The following is a 22,861-nucleotide window of genomic DNA, read 5'->3' on the forward strand; positions in this document are numbered from 1 at the left end:
TTAACCATTATTGCCAAAATTCCTATCTTCATCCCAGTGCCGGTGAAGATAATGTAAATTGTTAAGAAAATTGTTTTCTTTTAGTGCCTTCTGGAATGTTACACAATGTTTTCTTTAGCCATTATTGCCAGAATTTCTATCTTCATCCCAGTGCCAGTGAAGAATTGTTAAGAAAATTGTTTTCTTTTAGTACCTTCTAGAATGTTATATAATTTTTTCTTTAGCCATTATTGCCAGAATTCCTATCTTCATCCCTGTGCCGGTGAAGACAAAGATAAAACTAATCTACAGTTTCTGCAATAGCCATCACTGAACCGCTTACAGAACTTGCCTAAACTGTGTGTCACTTGTATGCATTGTAAACTCACTTGTATGCATTGTGAACTATCTGTTGGTGCAGCGACTTGTGGTAGTGTTGGAGTATTGATTTGGTATATCTTCCTCCCTTCTGCTTGTAATGATCGTTCAGCTATTTGGGGGCCAACAGAGGTGAGGCAAAGAACCTCACCCCCCCGCTGGTACCTCTCCACAGGTGTGGCTGTATACTGGACCGGTAGTCAATGACGGGTAAGATCCAATTACAATGGTACCAACCTAAGACAGGAGGCTGACGCCCTGAGGTCAGCTCATCCGAAGACGGGTAAGGACCATATGTAGTATTGGACAACCTAAGGCAGGCACGGTCCCTAAGCCACATGCTTGTTGTTTAAACGGAGAGGGGGAGATGTTGAGAGCCACAGCCAAAGGGGCCCCAGCAAACTTCCAGCTGCCAGCAAACTTCCAGCTGCCGGCTGATGATTGGCTCACAGTGGCCCCAGCAACATCTAGCTGATTGGCTCCTCTGCGGTGATGTTCATTGGGCTGTTTCCCTGCCCTTCAAGCTGCCAGCTGATGATTGGCTCACAGTGGCCCCAGCAACATCTAGCTGATTGGCTCCTCTGCGGTGATGTTCATTGGGCTGTTTCCCTGCCCTTCAAGCTGCCAGCTGATGATTGGCTCACAGTGGCCCCAGCAACATCTAGCTGATTGGCTCCTCTGCGGTCATGTTCATTGGGCTGTTTCCCTGCCCTTCAGACTACGGAACTGCTCATTGGGGGACTTCTTTGGCTCCGCCCACACGACCTAGCCAATCGGCCTCAAGAGCAGGAGGATTGTGGGAGGTGGTGGTTGGTGTGTGGGAGAGGCGTGTGGAAGCCGGTGGTGGCAGTTGGGCTCTGAGGGTTTTTCCTGAGGAGCTGTTTTGTTTGGCGTTTGTAGTTTTAAAAATAAAGTTTGTTTCTTTTGACAAGTGGCTCCTGAATTGTGCCCAGACAGACTGCGGCAGGCTTATACCTAAGAGAAGGAAAGAGTTCCCTGAAAAGGTGCTGGCCACCCTGCGATGAGTCATAGTTATCCACCAAGCAGAGCCAATAAGATAGGTATGTATTGAAACAGACAGGTTATGAGAGATTGCTTCATGAGATTATGGAGACTGAAGAGCCCCATAATCTGTGTGAAGGCTCAGAAAATCTGATACTTTAGTTCTAGCTGAAACATGAAGACTTGAGAAGTAATAGAACTAACAGTATCAGCCCAAGTCCAGAGGTCCAAGATGAGGGGCACTGATGCCCAGGAGCAGAAGTTACTGGGTCCATCTCAAGGAGACAGCGAATTTGCTGACTTCTGCATTTTTGTTCTATTCAGATCCTCAATAGATGGTATGGTATTCACACAGAAAGTGAGAGCCATTTTTATTGAGTTTTGTGATTCCATTGCTAATCTCTTCTGAGAATGCCCTCACAAACATATGCAGATATAAAGTTTTACCAGCTAAACTCAAGTTGACATATGCAATTCATCATCACAATTCAACTATATATGTGATTAAAAAAAAAACCCACAGAGTTCCATGTGAGTATCCTTTACTCAAATTCAGTCAATACCAGTATCTTGTAGAACTATACTGCAATGTAACAACTGGGGTATTTGACATTAACACAGAGACAGAACATTTTCATCATCACAATGATCCGTCAGGTTGCCCTCTTACAGCTTCACACACTTTTCTTCCACCTTACCTCCCCATTATTTACTGGAAACAACTAATCTGTTCTCCATCTATAATTTTTTCATACCAACAATGTCACATAAGTGACACCATATAGGATGTACTATGCAGATTGGCTTTTCCTTCACTCAACACAGTTATTTGGGGATTCATCTAGGTTGTATCAATAGTCAGTGCTCTACTATTTCATGTGTTGATATCTCTAGGGTTTATTTCCTACTTTTTAACTACTTTTTAACTATGCTGAATAAAATTGCCTTAAACATTTATGTATAAGTTTTCATGTGAACATAATTTCTCTTACGTATTATAGTTATGTAATAAGTCTTGAAATTGGATAAAACTACTTTATTATTATATTTTTTAAAGTTCCTTTAGCTATTGTAGTTCCTTTGCCTTCCATATAAACATAATAGTGTTTGTTTCTATAAACACAGGAGACAAAAAATAGGTTACTTTAGGATCTTAATTCTTTTTTAATATACTCAAATTTTGTACTAAAAATATCCCTCTTAACATTATTTTTGATGCATTTCTTCAGTTTTGGTATGTTGAATTTAATTTTCATTTTAAATTGGGCCAAAGTACTTCATAGTTTCACTTGCAATCTCTTCTCTTAACCACTTATTATTAATAAGTGGTTAATAGCATTTTTAATATTTTATATGCTTGCTTAATGAACACATTGAAATTCTATTCTTTCTGTTTCTTAAAAATATAAATATATAAAATAATATTTAAAACCTATGCAAATGGACCTATGGCATATATAGAAATGATTTATAAGAATAACAACATGAAAGTATAAAACTAGAAGAGTCTTGTATACTATTGAAGCTCAGTTGACATTAAATCAAACACAGTTGCTATAAAGTCAAGATGTTAACCACTGGTAAGTTAGAAAATAAATATATAATATTATTATATTTAGCATGTACTGATATCACTGCTATTAATGTTCCTTATTTTTTCATATGACTTCAAGTTATTGTTGAATGTCTGCCTCAGTTAGCTTCATTGGTGCTATGACAGAAAGACCTGACAAGAACAATGAAAGAAGGGAAAGTTTATGTGGGGGCTCACAGTTCAGAATTCTCAGTCTATACACGGCCAACTCCATTGCTCTGGGTATAGGGTGAGGCCAATCATTATGGTAGCAGAGTGTGGTAGAGGAATTCAAGTCAGGATATGACCACCAAGAAGCAGAGAGAGACAGAACTCATCTCACCATAACAAAATATAAACCTCAAAGGCACATTGCCAATGATCCACCTCATCTAGCCACATCCTAGCTGTAGTCAACTACAGTTACCACCCAGTTAACCTCCAGATTAATTCACTGATTAGGTTAAGGTTTTTCATAATCCAGTCATTTCACCTATAAACATTCTTTCATAGTCTTACACATGAACTTGTGGGAGATACCACATATCTAAATCATAAAAATGTATTTATTGAGTTCCTTGGATTTGTAGCTTTAAGTCTTTCACAAACTTTCAAAGTTTTCATTCACTTTATCTTTCATTTTCTATTCCTATATTGTTCTTCTGTCCCTCTGTAGCTCCCATTACCCATAGACTTTTATGGTTAATGGTCTTCAACAGGCCTCTGAGTCTTCATGTATTGTTTATATGTTTTTCTCTTTTGCTCCTCAGACTGAATAAACTCAATTGACATATCATTAGCTTTGGTAAATCTTTCTGCTTGCTCATGTTTTCTGATCAAAAAGAGAGTTTTAAGTACTCTAGAGTTTTTAACATTTCAGTTATGACATGTTCCAACATCGGAATTTTTTATTTGATTAATTTTTGTATTTTTTCTCTTTTTTGCCACTTTTTATTTGGTGAAACATTTATTTTCTAGCTTTACTTCTTTATTGATGGTTTTCTTAGCTCTTTGACTGTATTTAAGATAGTAGATTTAGTGTTGTCTTAGTGCAGTTGGATGCTATAATAAAATGTTATCTTTTGGCTTATAAACAACAGAAACTTATTTCTCACCGTCCTGGAAGCTGAGAGGTCCAAGATCAAGGTGGTAGCAGATCAGTGGTTAGTGAGCACCTAATTCCCAGTTCACAGAAAAGTGTCTCTTGTATCCTCAGATGGTGGAAGTGACAAGGTCCTTCTCTGGGGCCTACTTTACAAAGCTGTTAATCACATTTACCAAAATTTATGCTCTACCCTATGTGGGTGTGTTGAGCCAAAGGTACACATAAGCTACTTATTTGATCTTTCAATGCTAAATTTGTAATGTGTCATTAGTGAGAGTTCAGTTGAAGATAATTTTATCTGTTTTATTCTCATTCACTAGCTATATATCATCCATCTTTACTAGTTAAATGATACTTAGCAAGAGGAAGATGAGAGAGAATGATAGTGTCAACCTCACATTTCTTGACAACACAGCTGCAACAGTTGTTTGTTAAGTTAAAACCTCTGTATAGAGGCATAAATAAAATATAAGATTAAAATTTTACTGACTTATTAAAAGAATACAATAATAGAGGTATATGGCCCTTTTTAAGAGTGGAAAACAGTACTCTGTGGTTAGATTTTGAGAAAGTAAATAACATGTTCTTAATTGTTTTCTATAGATACAAATTGAGTGGTTCTGACCAAAATATAGTGAACAAGTTGGAAATGGAGTCCAGTTAAAGGGGTCGTTTACACATGTTCCCATGTATCTGTTGACTCTAAAACAAGTTGATCTCATAAAAATTGAGAGTAGGATGGTGGTTATCAGAGGACAGGGAGGGTAGAGGAATGGGTAGGTATGAGAATAGACTGATAACTGGATACCAAATTACAACAAGAAGTTTTGGTGTGCTATTGCACAGTAGCATGACTGTAGATGACCATAATGTACTGTATGATCAAAAAGCTAGAGGAAGGAGTTGAATGTTTCCACCAAAAAGAAATGATAAGTAGTTGAAGACATAGATATATTCAACCTTATTTATACATTATTCAAAATATACATGGAATGAAACATTACTAGGAGCCCCATGGATATGTACACTTTTTATGTTTTATGCATATGTTTTAAAATAAAAATTTTAAAAGTTTCTCAAATGGTGTTTTAAAAGTGGGAAGATTAGAAGTAGGAAGAATCAAGTGTTAGGAAAGTGTTGAATTAAAGATAAGAACACAAAAGCAGCATAAATGGTCTCTGGGACAAGACACCGGAGAGTGGAATGAATGAATAGATTTTTAAAGAATTCCAATATCTCTAAAAGACTGACACAAAAAAGAAAGAATAAAAATTAGGTGTTTATTATGTACAAAATATTTTAACATATTTTCCATCTGAGTTTTAATATAAAATCTTAATTACAGAGAAAAAAACTATTGAGTATATTCATAGCATAAATAAATAAATAAGTAAATAAATAAATAAAAGCGTTTGCATTGCATAGTCTATTTTTTACCCAGATAATGACTTTGGTACACAAAAATTATAATGCTAATTTAACAAATAGACTGCCATTTTTCAAAAATAAAATAAGAAAGGTGTAAGTTACTAATTATTTTAACTGGAGAATTTTAGAATATGAATTATAGTTTCCTTGCCATATATTGCATTGCATTTTTTAATAAGGTGATTGCAACCTAAGGCATTGGCACAAAATTCACTGCTCATTTATTTGTCCCTTAAGGGACAATTCAACTCTCCACATATCAACTTGAGATAATTTTTTTTGTTCAAATTAATTAAATATTTGTTTCAATTAAATATTAGGTTTTAATTTCCTTTTCCTGTCTATCATATGACTGCATGGAGAAACTTGAATTGCTGACAGTCATTATTTCTTTCATCAATCTCAAAGTTAATTTTATTTGCTATTCTCTCACCAAATAATAAATACAATTAGTCTCACATGTAGCAATAAAAATATACCTGACTTTTTCATTGAGAAGTGATGTCTTAGAAGGATTATATTAAAAGATAATTTGGTTTTAGTTATAAGATTATATAAATTCAAGAAAATAACCTGTCTGAATTGCAACACATACAAGAATCACTCGTAATTATTTTGTATCTGCCATTTCATTTTTATCAGTGATCATTAACTCTAAAATAAAGCCTGTGGACTTATTTTTAAAATAACAACACAACCGTGGTGAATATCTTGAATATGAAACCACATAGATAGTAAAATAGAAAAAAATTAGTAGAGTAAGATTGCCTATAAACTCAGTATAGACAACATGAGAGTCAGATAAACTTCACAATGAAAAGCAATTCAGGTTACAGAACTGAATCTCATCAACCAGATCCCAGCTTTTCAAATAACAATCACTACTCAGAAACAAACTGTTATTTGAAATTGTCTGGTGGTGGAGCTAGACATTTCTACTTCTAATTGTTTAAAAACCTCATTCTTGTTACAAAGGAGAACAATGAATAAATCAAGTTGTCAAGAATCTCAATTAAGGAAAATAATTAAGAATAACATAATTACCTTATACTTTTAGGGGAAAATATAAATATGAGGAAGCCATTTGATTGTTAACTTCAGCTTAAAGATGGACAATAAGGGATACAAAAAAATATTTCTGGTGGTCTACTGTGAAGTATCACTAAGTATTTACATACATATACATAACCACATATTATATACATATCTGTAATATCTTATAAATGTATGTATATAAGTGTGCATGTGTGTGTATATATGAATGAAATATTAGGTAAACACTCTAGTGTTTAGAATCTTCCACTATATAGCTTTGAAACAAGATGTTTTTTGAGTCTCCAATTATTTTTCTATTTCATGATCCAATTATAATACATTATTTTGGATTTTGTTGAGAGATTATTCACATTCATTTGTAAAATGTCATTAGCACAGACTTTCTTACACTTCTGGCCAAAAATATTATGTTGTTTATGTTGATCTTTTATTGCTTTCAGAGAAATTAGTTTTCAAATTTATCATAGCTCTTATGTATGATTTACTTATGTTTCAGCTTATTTGTGTGAATCATAATTTACTTATCCTTGTAGGGTTTTATTGTTTTGTTTTTATAAGTACCTTTTATAGTACTTTTATATATCTAAAATCAATTATATTTAAATTAGTGGAATATTTCATTTAAATAATGTCTACACAAATGACAGAAGTAGTGACTCTAAGGGGCTGAAACCTGCTGCAGGGGATAGGCGAGAGTCAAAGAGGAAATAAAGTGTAGGAAGGTGGGCATTCATGGATAATCCATAATCTAGGGTTAATAGTTGAAAATAATGTTTAGGACTTTTTTTGCAAGAATTGTACTTGTAAAGTTTAGAGGAGGAAGATTTTAGTTGAATAGGGAACTTCAAATTTTCTGAGATAGATGAAATAAATAAGTAAAAATTTTCTGTTTCAGGGCACTGTCCAGTTATATCAGTTTTTCCTATTGCAGCTGAAGCTCAAAAGTAGACTATATTGTAATCACATTTCCTTAAGTGTGATTGTTATAGGTATTGTGTTTAATGGGAAGGTATATTATAGCTATGGATAGGGTGAGTGGTTGGTATTTAAAAGGATCTTCATTATTTTAATAGAAGAGGAAAATGTCTTAAAAAGTCCTCATGTAGTATGTAAATTTTGGGCATGAACAAGTACAGAATTCATTCAAACATAAAATTTTCCATTAAGTGTTAGATTTTAAGCTAAGATTTAACATAACAATGGCTTTTAATTTTTTGCAAAGTGATTGGTCTTAAATATCTGTGTAACTGCCAGTACCTGTTGAGTGCATACTCTGGCACCAGGTCCTGTAGTTAATATTCATAGTTCTGTATGACCTCCTCCCCTGCACCTGTTTTTCACAATGTCAAGGATGCAACAGTGTTTGCTAGGAGTATTCCTGGAAGCCATTCCTATTCTTGCATGTTTATCAATAATTAGTTAATATAGAATAGACTATGAAATCATATATACATGACACAAAATTAAAAATGAATAAAATTCAGCTTTAACAGTGGTCTCTCTAATATCACAGGGAATTATAGAAAGTGTAACATATGGTAAATCAGAGGGAGAAAAAACAGTCTTAACTGATTGCAATTATTATCTTTTGAGAATGATACAAAAGTTTATGATCATTCTGTCACCAGATGAACTGGGTTCAAAGGAGCTGGCTGTATCAATAACTAAGAAAACTGCAAAGAAACCATGCAGCACACAAACATGAGTTTCTATGAATGAGGGCAGGATGGCTTGGTGACCCCAAAGGTCAGCTCCACACTGGGCAGCGCTGGAAAGAGCAAGAGAGTAAAGCGACCACACCTGAAACCCCCGCTCTTTATTGGAGAAAAGACATTCAATAGAATATTCCACCAAAATAAGGTAAAGGTAGGGTTTCAAAGGGTGGAGTCTTGCTTGGTGATGTCTTGGGATCAGCAGATTGATTGACATCTTGGCAAGTCACACCCATCTCAGGTGCTGTGTGGTATCACAGTCAGAGCTAGAGGAAGAGAGGAAAGAAAGGCACATTTGCGTCGCACAGCCCACTCAGTGTGCAAAGCCAGACCCGTCCCCTTATATGCTCAAATGTGCATAGTTCACACATACAGCCCATGGATGGCTTGTGACATCATTCAACTTCATTAGCTCCATAGCGAATACACCTGTGATTAGTAGCTGACAATAGACACAATTATGAAGCAAACAGAAGGAAGAGCAGTGGAGAAAAAGACAGCAAAAGAGGCAAGGGTGGGTTTAAAGCTGCTGAGCATACGTATCACAGCTTAAGCATTTTAATTTGTGCTGCTCTGAAGAATTGTGTGGGTGACCATGACATCTGAGTTAGTGGAAACCGCTGTACTATATGCGTATTTATTGAGTGCTTATTAAGTTCAGTGCAATGACTATTTCCTTTCCTTCTATAAAGCAATTTAGAATAACAATATTATATGTTACAGAGATTATAAAAAAACAAGCAACTCTTTTATGTGAGAATCATTAAATATAACTATGACAGAATTGAAATAATAGAAGAAAATCATTTTGTCTATTTGAAGAGATCAATTATCAAGTAGAATATAAGATTTGAGGGATCTTGAAAACTAACCATTTTAAAAGAATATTCCGTGAGGATAAGAGAAGTGAACATGAACTATTTTTAAAGGTAAAATATGTAGAAGTATAGCCTAGAATGAAATATTTTCTTCATTTACCCCTATCTATGCACGGGCCATATTAGAATTGCATGTTACTGTGGTAATTTTTTCTGACTCTGTTTATGAAACTATAACATTCTGAAGTTTGGGTAATGGTTAATTTATCTTTGTAAACCCTATATGCTTATCTGAACACTACATTAAGGAGGACTCAATAAACTTTTTTTTTGGTGGGGGATAGGGTGTAACAGGGATTAAACTCAGGGGGTCTTGACCACTGAGCCACATCCTCAGTCCTGTTTTGCATTTTATTTAGAGACAGAGTCTCACTGAGTGGCTTAGCACCTTGCCATCACTAAGGCTAGTTTTTAACTCACAATCATTCTATCTCAGCCTCCCAAGCAGTTAGGATTACAGGCATGCACAATCACACTTGGCTTCAATAAACTTTTGATCAATGAATAAAGGTAATTTAAAAATATATAGTGTCATTGCCAATAATCCTTAAGGGTTCCCTTACACCATTGTTCAATTCTTGAGAAAAATCACAGTTAAATTAATTGTCTTATATCTTAGTTAAAAACCTGCAAACTTAACTAAATAGTAAACAAGCAAAACACCATATATATATTTATGTATACATATACATGTAAATATATGCACATCTTTAAGATTTAAGGAAAATGTGTAGAGAGAACATAAATTCCCTAAAGTGGGAGAATAAAAATATATAAATCTGTTGAAATTCCTAAATACTGCAAATTCTCTGCCTCTTACATTATTTACTGACTTGAATTTTTATTAACATTATAAAAAGAATAGAAAAGTTGTAGTGAGCTTTAGTGTAGTCTATCTAAATATGCATGGTGATTGCTTTTCTGTCTAAAGCCTATAAAAATTCAGGCTGTTAAAAAATTGATCACTGAGTTATGGTCAACTGAATTCAGTGAAACATTGGTAAGTGCTAAAGAAAGATAATAGGAGCATCTGTGCTGAATCCTATCCCTCCCCCCACAGAAAAGAAACCATTCAATTTTCCTGGAACTTCTCTTTAACAAAGGCATCAATGTACAAACCTTTATGAGACTGAATGCAAAGTCAAAAACACAATTTAACCATTATATGTAGGGCACAGAGTTCCTGGACCTGAAAATTAAAGAAGACATGACACACCTTTTGCAATTTAGGCAAGAAACAATAGAAAATTCTTTAGTGGTCAAAAGGAAGGACATTTGGATACTCATCAAGTTTCTGTTGATTTCTTAATATTATTATGTTATATTTTGTTAATTCAAATTTAAGTTTTACATTATACATAATAAGATAATAGAACATACATTAAAATTGATCACGTAGGATGTTATAAATATTTCTGTTTATTATATCAAATATAAATTCTTAAAACTAAAATCTAAATATTGACACACCCATGTTTCTGTTTACTGGGTCAAAGGTAATGTTAACATTATAAATAAGTTGTGTTCACACAGTGCTCTTGCCTCTTCTTGGAGTTCAGCATCTTTATTATGAAACTTGCCCAATTATTTTCGGGTACAACTTGGGATGTCATGTCATTGAGTTTCACTCTCCCCACCTAAGGGGACTGTTTTGCTTCCACAGCTTCTAGTACCCTATGAAAACAAAATATCAGTCCTCTGATGGAAATAATTCCTCAACTTCTTCTACTAGAGGAGCACTACCAAGATACACTGTTGGCCAAGCAGGGAAATAGAAAATTAAAGGAATGGATCTGTTCCTAATTCTTGTCTTCAACATTCAAATTAACAACTTGTGTGCATTTGGTTTCAAATGTATTCCGTTTAGATTCGCAAATTTACCCACTACACCAGCTGCCATACCTCATCCCTCTGTTATGATCCTCAAACATTGCCTCAGGTCAAAAACTGTCAGAAATATTATGTCCTTCACTATCTTTGTCTCTGCTGTATTTCCTTCCAGACTGCTGTGCACAGGCATAGAAGTGCTGTATACACACACACACACACACACACACACACACACACACAAATAGATTAAAAACTTCACCTGAAAACAAAATTTAAAATATTTATTTTTTAGTTGTAGGTGGACATAACACTTTTATGTTATTATTATTATTTTTTAATGTTTTGTTGAGAATCCAACCCAGTGACTCACACATGCTAGGCCTAGGCGAGTGCTCTACCTCTGAGCCATAACCTCCACCCTGAAATTTTTTTTTTAAATTATGTTTTTCAACTCAAACAGAAGTCCTCTGACCTGCTTTCTTTGTTTGGGTTGCTATGCTTAAATTTCTTAGAATAGGAGATGTATAGACGATAGAAATTTATTGCTCGCATTTTAGGGGCTGGGAAGTCAAAGACTAAGGCACCAGCAATTCGCTGTCTGGTGAGGCATCTCTGCCTCTGGCACCTGTTGCTACATCTTCAAATGTCAGAAGTGAACAGCTTTCTTATACCAGCATTACACATGTACCAAAATCAATTGTGAGTCTTCTGTTCTCATGACTTAATTACCTCATAAAGGCCTCATAATACTATCATTGAGGATTAAGTTTCCGCATTAGAATTATGGGAAGATAATAGCATTCAGAACATAGTACCTACTAACCCATGTAAATGATATTTGGAAAATTTTCTGCCCACCAATAAAACCAACAACTAGATTTGTGCTACAATAAAATCCATTGTATTTCTAATATTGTATATTGGACACCAAAATGACAAAAACTTATAATTCATGCATATTACTTTTTTGTGTGTAACAGTTTTTAAATTATTTTCATGTAAGTTAGCAGAAAATTAATTTTAAGGGGCTGGATAAATCCAAGAGAGAAGAACTTCTACCTTTATCAAGTCATAATTGTTACTGCCTCACAGAATTTATTACAGGATTAAATGAGTTAATATGCATGAAGTATTTATAATAATGTATGTCTATAGTGTCATATGTGTACGATAAAAACAGCAATAGTCTGAGTTGCATTGGTAAAAAAGTGCCTGGAGGAAAATAAATAAAAGAAAAAAAAATCACCACAATTTCCAACTAGATTTAATTTTACTCTCTTCAATATCACTTCTCTTGATCTGGTGGGGTGGCACACACCTGTATTCCCAGCAGCTAGGGAGGCTGAAGCAGGATTATCATGAGTTCAAAGCCAGACTCAGCAAATTAACATGTTCCTAAGCAACTCAAGGAGTTCTTGTCTCTAAACTTATATATAAAAGGGCTGAGGATATTGCTCCGTGGTTAAAGTGCCCCTGGATTCAATCCCCTGGTACCATAAATAAACAAATAGATAAATAAAATAAATATACCACAATGAAACTCATCATTCAGAATAGTTAACATGCACCAATAAACACTAAATTAATAAAAATAAACTTTGGATTATTTTGTATATAGTAACTGTCACAATCCTGTTCCTTTCTTTAGGTTCCTGGGTTTATTCTACTTAGTTCATTATGCCTCTGTGACTTTTTATTATTCTAGTCTTAGGTACCAGATGTCATCGGTTTGTTATTTTTCTTTTCAGTACGCTTGGGCTATGTAGTAGTTCAGTGGTTCAGCATAGAGCTCATGCCTGGTGTGCACAAGACCCTGGATTCAATTACCAGAACTGCAAAAAACAAAAACAAATAAAACAAAAAATAAATAAATATAACACACTCACTTCTTCCATAGCCTCTAAATTCAAGAAGGCAATCTATGTTACATGTAAAGATTTTTAAGTAAATTTAAAGTTTAACAAACTAAAGTTTAAGATTTCACAGTGGTTGCATGAGTTTGAAATATAACCAGCAATATATTAAGACTTTTTCTTGTTCCATAACCTCTATATGAACAATTTAATGTTATATTTTTAATTTATAATCTTAATTCATAATCACACTAGTCTACAATATTTACTGATGCTAAGAGTTTGGAACAGAAGTGAGCTATCAAAATGTAAACTTGAATGGAAGCCAAGTCTAGATACAGGCTGAAAAGAGTCATTTTATACTGAATGGTATTTACTATAAATGACAAGTTTCTTCCAATCCTTCTTTTAAATATGTGCTCCCATGACTTAAAATCCCTAATGAACCATAACTTATATTTCTCCTCACAGAAGATTTCAGATCTCAGAAATTCCTATCATGTCAAATAATTCTATTCAGAAAATTTGTAAAAACATACAAATTTACATTGTGATTACTCAAAAGTGGTGTCATTTTGATTGTAATGATTGTTTGATTGTAATGATTATATGTCTAAAGGACATACATTATGAAGTGCTACAAATTACAGATTTTAAAAGGATAATATTGATGCATTCTGTCAACAGATCAAAAAACAGTAAATGTCAAAGAATATGAGGAAATGAAGCTTTGAAAATAACACAAAAATAAATAAATCAGACATTGAAAATGCATTTGGAAAGTGAAGAGTGTAATTAGCTGCAGTAGTTGAAAAAAGCCTTGGACAGCTTACATAGTTCATCTCATTGACTTGAAAGATTTTATGACATTTTAAGCTGAAATTTTTATCTTCAAAACGTATCTCAATACAATATATTGGGCTTTTTGTAAATATGAATGTAATATTCATTCATATACACAGAATGTGAATAATATAATTTAAATATATTTTTATTTTCTCTTTTATGGTAAACAAGTCATCAGAAATCCAAATCATTCTTTCTTGGGGCTTAAATGAGAAATAACAATGGTGTCATGTGCACAGAATCATTGTGTGGTAGATTTCACCACATTACCTGCAGTTGCAGTCATCCAAGTTTTCTAAAGATGCATTGTTGGCATAAAAGATCTTCAGATTATCTCAAACATGACCTGTTTAACAGAGTTTGAGACCCTGATACACTTATCACCTATGCTTTTCTATGTATTTGAAACCATTGATTTACTCTGCTAGAAGAAAAAAAAAATTCCTTCAACTGGATTTCAAAAGATTTTGTGAGTTTTGTGAGCTTGACTGTGTGTACAGTAGCACCCAGAAGAGGAACAACACAAAAATATGTCCATGTGTCTTGGTAGGCATGAGGAGAAAATTATTCTACACTAGATAATAGTTACATGGAACCAATTTTTTTCTAAAGCATTTATTTCATTTGTAAAGGAATAGAAGAAAAGGAGAATAATTACAATATCCTGCGATATAGTCTAATAAAAAGGCCATTATATCAGCAGTGATGAAAGTAGCCATAACTTCATTTGCAGTTAAGTGGCATATAGAAATGTAAAGTTTTCTTCCCAAATACTCCTTGGTAGTTTTCCTTGTTGTTTTCTTAGTAGACTTAAGTCCCTTGCTAGTCATTCAGTTTGATATATGAGAATATCTTGTTTCACACACTGCCAATATAGGCAAGTATCATAAGGACTCAATTTCCTTCATGCCCATGAAAATATTAGAAGTGTGATTAGAAGCGTGATATATTTCCTTTTTGTATTTCTAAGAGAAGCTGGTGATTCTGGAATAAAGCAAAAAGAGATTAAAGCAGTGTTTTATTACTGAATGACTACATTCCAATCATGAATTCCCAGAGTCAAATTTTCATTACAGAAAAAAAAGTGGGGGGAGGAGTGCGTGTGTATGTCTTTTTTTTTTTTCCATTTTATTTTTTATCTCCTTGTGGGGAAAAGGCCCAGGCCAACAATATATAATCACCACACTGAAAAGATTTAGAACTTTTCCCTCTGGCAACCAGTTTTCCATTTCCTACAGATGCTAGGTTGAATTCTCTTCCTGCATGAAAAGAATATTAGTTTGTCTATAACTTGAATGAGTGTCCAAATCAAAGAGAAGCTTCACTTTTTTAATATTCTCAGCTGTCATATAGAATATAAGGTATAAATGTAAAAAGTAAAGGAGGAATCCAGAGAAATATAATTATGACAAATAAGCAAAAAGATTCAGATTAGAACATAGATTTACAAATAATCGTGAGAGTCTGTATATTTTGTTGAGTAATATTTAAGAGTTTATTTGTGCTTCTTTCCCATTAATTTAACTCAAATAAACTTGATTTTTTTAAACCAATAGATAAAATCATGAAAATTGTACATCTTTATGGGGCACTGTATGATGTTTTGACACATGTAAACATTGTGCAGTAGTTAAATCAATATAGATATATATTTCGCCTCTAATATTTATTTAATTATGGTGAAAACTGTCTAAATCCTTTCTTCTAGGTTTTCAAAATATACAGTACATTAAAGTATCCATAATCACCCTATTCTGAGAAAACACATCATTTTTTTTTTATTCCTGTCTATAACTTAGAACCCACTGACCAACCTCTCCCTATCTTTAACAGAGTATCAGGTGACTGAAGTCTCCCCACTTCTTCCTCTCCTTTACTCTGCTGGTATCTGTAACCAACATTTTACTTTTGTGTTATATAATCAACAATTTAATTTCCACTTGAATGAGGTCATGCAGTACTTGTCTTTCTGCATGTGTCTTTATTCCACTTAACATTGATCTCTAGTTCTACCCACGTTGTGTTGAATAGTATTCCATTTTGTATATGTACAATATTTTTATGTATCCATCATCTGATGAACACTAAGGCAGTTTCCATTTTCTGGCTAGTGTGCATAATGCTGCAAAAAATACAGTGTAGTATAGAAGTCTCTTCAACATACTGATTTCATTTCCTTTAGATATCTCTGCCGTGGGGTTGTTGGATTAAATGATAATTCTACTTTTAATTTTGGTAGGAGTCTGCTTACTCTTTTCATAATGGCACTACTGATTTAGATTCTTGCTGACAGCGTGCAAAGTTTCCTTCTTCACATCCAGCCCTTATTATCTTCTGTCTGGTTGATAACAGGCATTCTTACTTGGGTAAGATGATATTTTTGTTGTTGTTGTTTTAGTCAGTTATTTCACTGTTGTGACTAAAGGACCCAACCAGCACATTTGTATGAGGAGGAAAACTTTATTTAAGGGATAATGGATTCAGAGGACTCAGTCCATATTTAATTGACTCCATTCCTTGGGGCTCAAGGTGAGGCAGAACAACATGGCAGAGAGTGTGGCAGAGAGAAGCAGCTGACATGATTATCAGGAAGCAAATAGAGACTCCACTTGCCAGATATAAATATATACCCCAAAGCAATACTCCCAATGCCCACCTCCTCCAGCTACACCCCACCTGCCTTCAATTACCACTCAGTTAATCCTTATCAGGGGATTAATTCACTGATTGTGTTAAGACTTTCACAGCCCAGTGATTTCTCCTCTGAACCTTCTTGCACTGTCTCACACATGAATTTTGGGGGACACCTCACATCCAAACCATAACAATTGTGTTTTTCATTTTAATTTCCCCCATGGTTAGTGGTATTTAGCAGTTTTTCCTATACCTGCTGGCTATCTGTGTACCTTCTTTTGAAAAATATCTATTTAGGTCAATTTCCAAATTATTTTTGCTAGTGAGTTTTGGAGTTATTCATGTCTTCTTCATAGTAGACTCTTGACAAATTAATAATTTGCAAGAGTTATTTTTCTTGTTCTGTAGGTTCTCTCTTTACTCTGTTGGTTACTCTGTGCATAGACTTCTCAGTTTGATGAAATTATATCTGACTGATTTTGCTTTTGTTTTCTGTGCTTTTGTGGCCTTGCACAAAAAAATCCTTGCCATTTCAGTGTCCTGAAGTATTTTCCTAGTACTTTCATATTTTCAGGTGATACCTTTAAGTGTTTAATCTATTGTGAATTTATTTTTTATACTAATGAAGTAAAGGTGTCTAATTTCATTCTTACTCATGTGGATACCCAAATTTCCAGCACTATTTATTGAAAAGAAATGGATATGCCTTGTCTAATTCTAGGCCTTGGGTCTATTCTACATCTTTATGTGTGTTCTTATGTCAGCTGGCAGGTATATCAACAATTGACTGAATCACCTACTCATTGCTCGTCCATGTGGCTTTCACTTCTTTACAACATGATGGGAGGTACAAGAGCAAGTATATTCATAATGAGAAAATGCTATGTGGCCTTTCAATTTTAGTTCCTAGGCCTCAGACTGGGCTTTTCTCATGCGCTCTCATTGTAGCAGTATAATCCACCCAGCAGAGACAGAGACCTCTTGGATTAGGTCCTCATCTCCCCAACTCCATGCAAATGCATACTCCTTCCAGGAATTGATCTGCTTCTTTTCCTTCTCCAGTTCTCTCAGATTGAAGCTTTTATGTTATATTCAGGTTTTATTGTTTATTTTGCAGGGCATGTCGTTGGGTAGGTTGTTAGTTCATCAAATAAAGCTAAACCCATGAATCTTCTCATACAGTATAATAGAGTTTGTGTGACAACACAAGTTTTACCTGTAGAATTTAAAATAAAGAAAACAAAAGTTGTAGTACTGTTTTAAAAATATAACAAATATTTTACTGTACTGAATAATGGGGATAATGGGGTGGAATCCCCCAACCAAGGACTGATTGGAATAATGGTATAAATGTCTTCAGCTCCTTGATCACATATGAAGTCATCTCCATGTAATAATTCATGTTTCAATGCATCTGATAGGATCAGGTTAAAGCTAGACTTCATCTGGAACAATGATTTGCTACTTTTCTTTTCTTGACTTATTCTAATTTTCTCAAACACTTTCTCTTGAGGATAGTTCCTCAATAAATCACATGCACAAGTATCCCTGTCTCAAATAATTTTTTAGGACTCAACTTGAGATATTGTCTTCTTATTATATTAATCAATGCAGAGAGAAAACTGTTAATGAATGTAAATTGCTGCTTCCAAAAATCTGTGATTTTTAACAATGAAGTATATTTTTCTTATAGTGAGATGGGGGAAGTAGGGAAAACTTACTGAACAATAGTAAGTACCAAATTTTATCTGGAAGTGAGTCTTAAGGTAATAGTGTGTATATCATCCCTCAGTAAGGTGGAAGGTAAAATGGAAGGAAAGTGGAAAATTAAAAGCTCAGACTGTTGCACAAATAAACATTCAAGGGATTGGGAGAATTCATAAGAAAAGGAATTCCTTTGTTTGATTTCTATAGTCAACTCATTATGAACAGAAAAATCAGACAGTCCCTTTGATGGTCAACAGCTAGTTCACTATAGTATATAAAGTAAGAGTTGCTGTGCTCAAGTTTGTTTAAGGTTATTTTTTCTCTGAATTAAAATTGAGAGCTTACTTTTGGTTTTTGATAAGTACTGTTTTATCCTTAACTTTGTCTTATTTTTAAAGGTCCTCAAGTTTCAAATGCTTCTGTTATTATTTGAACGAACTTCTTTTATGAGAAGAGCCCTGAGTAAAGTTTGAGAATAAATACATATTATGGAAATAAAGATTTATCATCAAAGTACAGTCTCAGAGTTTTTAATTGGCTATAGACTTTAATTATCATATGAAAATAATTCTTATGGAAAGCAAATTATTGCCAAATGGGGTATTGAAATATCATGAATGACTATCAATTTTATAGAATAGAAAGTATTTAAGGAGGGAACAGTTATCAAAATTCTATTCTTCAAATTGTAACATCAAATTAAAAAGATGAGAAAGAATAGAAGAAAGAAAAAGAGGTAGAAATAAGGGAATAAAAAGGAAAAGAGGGGAAATGGACTATGGTTATTCCTTAGCTATGATAAAATATTTCTGTGCTAACTACTATTAAAAAATAAGTATAATTCCTTAGATAAAACTATAAGAAACTTAATGTATTGAATTAGTATAACATTATATCTTGAAAATTAGAATCATGAGGTAATGATCTTTTTATAAGCTACCAAAAGAGAAATTTGTCAAATTTTTATCTTCTACTCAATTCTCCTTGTTTATTCTTCTTTATTTAGACAAGAAGAAATATTGAGATGAACATTATAAAACGTGTGATATAAGAAAAGAAATGTATATATATAAAAAAAAGTTATTGGTGAAATTTGCTATCAATAGCTATTCTATTCTCAGAAAACTTATAGTCAATAACAAGCATAAATATATTTTTAATTCAAATTGCCAAGAAAATGAGACAGTGCAAGTTTAGAATAGTATTCCAATATCAATAAAGATTTAGCCAATTAAAAATATTCATCTTTTAAAACATAGGTAATACTTCTCTTATCACAGAATAAAAATAGAAATAGTAATAAAATATATTTTGGTTTTGACTTTTAATTTCAAGATTGCAATATACTTATTTTAAAAAATAATCAAATTAAAAATATTATATTTTCTAAATTTGTGATTATTTTATGTAAATGCTAAATGTTGCAATCAATAAGAATTAATATAAGGACAAATAAATGAACGTTAAGCAAACCTCCTTTATATTAATTTCTTTTTTTATCATATGTAACAATATTTTAGATAAAATACATTTTGTAGGTCAATAAGTTTTCACATACAAAATTATAACACTCCACAGAAAAGTCAGTACTGATGCTTAATATATTTTCTAATATGCAATTACCTTAGGAAAAATTCCTGTTAGTTGACAAAATATTCAAGACTGCAGTATGAAGAATGCATGAATCTACACATACTAAATGCACCATATAATGCAAATTATGAATTATGTTTTGCTGATGAAGTCACTAAGAGCATTTTAGTCTCACTTTATCTTATTCTGAATATATAGTTTGCTTATATGATGCCTATTACCATTATTTCTGCCAGATAAGGAAAATATGTTTTCTGCTGTAATGATCTCCTATTTTATTTCCTAAAATGAATCATAATTAACATGTGAGTTATAAATTTAAAAAATGTTTATTTGACACTATAGTGAAAACAAAGAAATAATATTGTTTTCTGAGGATCAGAGCATTCACTATACTCTGTAGGAATAGGACATAAAACTGATTATTGGATTTATACCAATACAAATGGCAAAGTAAGGAATTCTAGGACTCAACTTCTCCATTAAAAAATACAACTAAATAATAAGTAAGAAAAAACCCTCAAGGTCACCTTTTGCATACTTTAGAATGTAGACAGAAAATAAAAACTACTAACAAAGCTTAAGAAAGGAAAACCTGGATGCAGTGTAGGAGTTTTCTGGCTTTTTGAAACACCTATCTTTGCTCCAATCCCAGTTCAGCAGCAATCATGAAGACTATAGCAAGCATTCCTGGTTGAGGCTTTCAGTACACGACAAATACCAAAAATAAATCTCTGGGGAATGGAGAATCTGGTTTCCTGATTTTCATCATTTATAATTTAAAAGTTCCACTTTCAATAAGAAATTATGCATCTTGCAAAGAAAAAGTATGGTTTGTTTACAAACAAAACTAGAAATTAATCAAATCTTAATCTTAGCAAAACAGATTTTGTTCTTAAAGAATTATGATTATGTGTTGCTCTCTATCTGGAAGAAACCTTAAAGGAAAGTGCAAGGACTTTTACCTTTGTTTCATACAACCTGAAACTGCCATAAGACTAAGGTAGCAAATTAGGGATGTTTTGGCTGAAAATATCCTAAGAAAAATATTAGTTATAGTACACTATGGCAAGGGAGAAAATGATAACATCAGGTAGAAGGGCCAGAGATTCTGGGAAGAGGCTGAGAAAGGAGATCTGGGAAGAGGTTGGGAAAGGAGATCCATTGTGGATAAAGGGCTTTAAATGGCTCAGATGTATACCAGGGAATTGTGGCAGGCATGCTGGTTGGATGAATGCTTAGCAAAGGCTTGAGAGGACCATCTTTCAACTCTGGTGAGTTTTGAGGCTCCACACAGACATAAGTGAATGCTGAGGCAGAGTTATGTGGGGTCTAGCCAGGCAATGAAGGAGGACTGACACAGCCAATACATAAAGAATGGGAGAGGATTCCCCTCATTTGTCCTTTCTTATTTAAAGTAAGTCTCTTACTTATTTAAAGTAAATCTGTTGAAATAATAGGTTATTACTAGTCTAAAGAAAAACAAACATCATTGGATAGATAGATAGATAGATACATAGATAGATAGATACATAGATAGATTTTACAAGAAAGCTTTGAACAGTAAACATTCAATAAAATCAACACATGACAAATACCAAAAATAAATCTCTGGGGAATGGAGAATCTGGTTTCCTGATTTTCATCATTTATAATTTAAAAGTTCCACTTTCAATAAGAAATTATGTGTCTTGCAAATAAAAAGTATGGTTTGTTTACAAAGAAAATTAGAAATTAATCAGCACTGTCCATAAATAAATGCAGGAACTAAGCTGACTAGATAAAGATACTTGCTGTGTTCTGAATTTTATGTCCTTCTGAAAGTCAAGGATTGAAATCTAATTACAATGAGATAATATTAGGGGGTGAGACTGTTGGGAAATGATTAAGACTTGTGAGTAGATACACAACTGTAAAAATAGAATTGATATGCTGCAGCTCATAAAAGTCAAAAATCTCTGCTCTAAGCTTACATAATTTGGAGAATAAAAAGGCAAGTCAAAGATTGGACGTTATTATTTACAAAAAACAAGAAGTGTGACAGAGTACTCTCCCGTGTATACAAAGAAATACAAAAATTCCACATTAAAAACAAACAATTCAATTTAAAAATAGCCCGAAACTTTAACAGATATCTTACAATAAAAAATATGCAGATGATAGCAAATAAAAGGACATTCTACATTACATATCATCTTGGAAGTATAAATTAAAATAACAATGAAATATGTATATATACCAAATATGGAACATGATATGGAGTAAAGGTAATTCTTTTCCACCACTAGTGTGTATGGAAAAAAAATATTGCTACTTTTGAGAGTTTGGCAGCTCCTTATAAAACTAACCATATTTTGATCATCCAATTCGGCAATCAGACTTCTTGGTATGGGCCTAAAGGAAATGAAACTTATGCCTCCTCAAAAAACAGCACATAGGTGTTCATAGCAGCTTTATTGAAAATTTTCAGAACTTAGAAACAATCAATATTCCCTTCTGTTAGTAGATTAATTAATTGGTGCATTTGAACAATGTAATATTATGAAGTACTGAAAATAAATATGCTATCATGCCATGAAAAAAATTAAAGGAAACTTAAATATATGTTTATAAATAACAGAAGTCAATCTGAAAAAGCTCTGTAGAATCTGTGTGATTCCAATAAATATCTTTTCATGTTATCCAGTGTATATTGACTATTTCTAAAGTTTAGATTAAAAAAAAGAAGAAAAACAGAATTGCCTGCACTGTACTAAAAGAGACACTGAAGGATGTGAAGACAAAAATTGAAATACTGACCAAATTTATTATGAAGCCAACTACATTACAAGCGTATGACAATCAAGAAAAATGCAAAACAATGAGAAAGCAAAACTATCAGGGGTTAGGAGGGAGGGATGAATAAATATAGCACAGAACATTAAGAGTTGTGAACCTATCCTGCATGATATTGTATTAGTGGGGATCCATAGATGTACAACATAAACAATGAAACCTAAGTTAAACTACAGTTGACTATGTGACAATTGGGTCGTGATTATGGGTTCACATAGGTTCATTACTTATAAAAAATGTGCCATTATGGAGTGGGGGATGTAGATAGTGGAGGGAGCTATGAATGTGTAGGGTTAGGAAATATATAAAAAGTTTCTGTGCCTTCCCCTCAATTTTGCTATAAATCTAAAGCTGCTCTTAAAACCCGTCTTAAAAAGGGCAATATTTATTTTTTACACTGAAGAGTAGTATTAGTTACATGTACTTAATACTATTCTGAGAATTAAAAAAAA

Source organism: Urocitellus parryii, chromosome 2 (assembly GCF_045843805.1).
Source record: "Urocitellus parryii isolate mUroPar1 chromosome 2, mUroPar1.hap1, whole genome shotgun sequence".
Taxonomy (NCBI): Eukaryota; Metazoa; Chordata; class Mammalia; order Rodentia; family Sciuridae; genus Urocitellus; species Urocitellus parryii.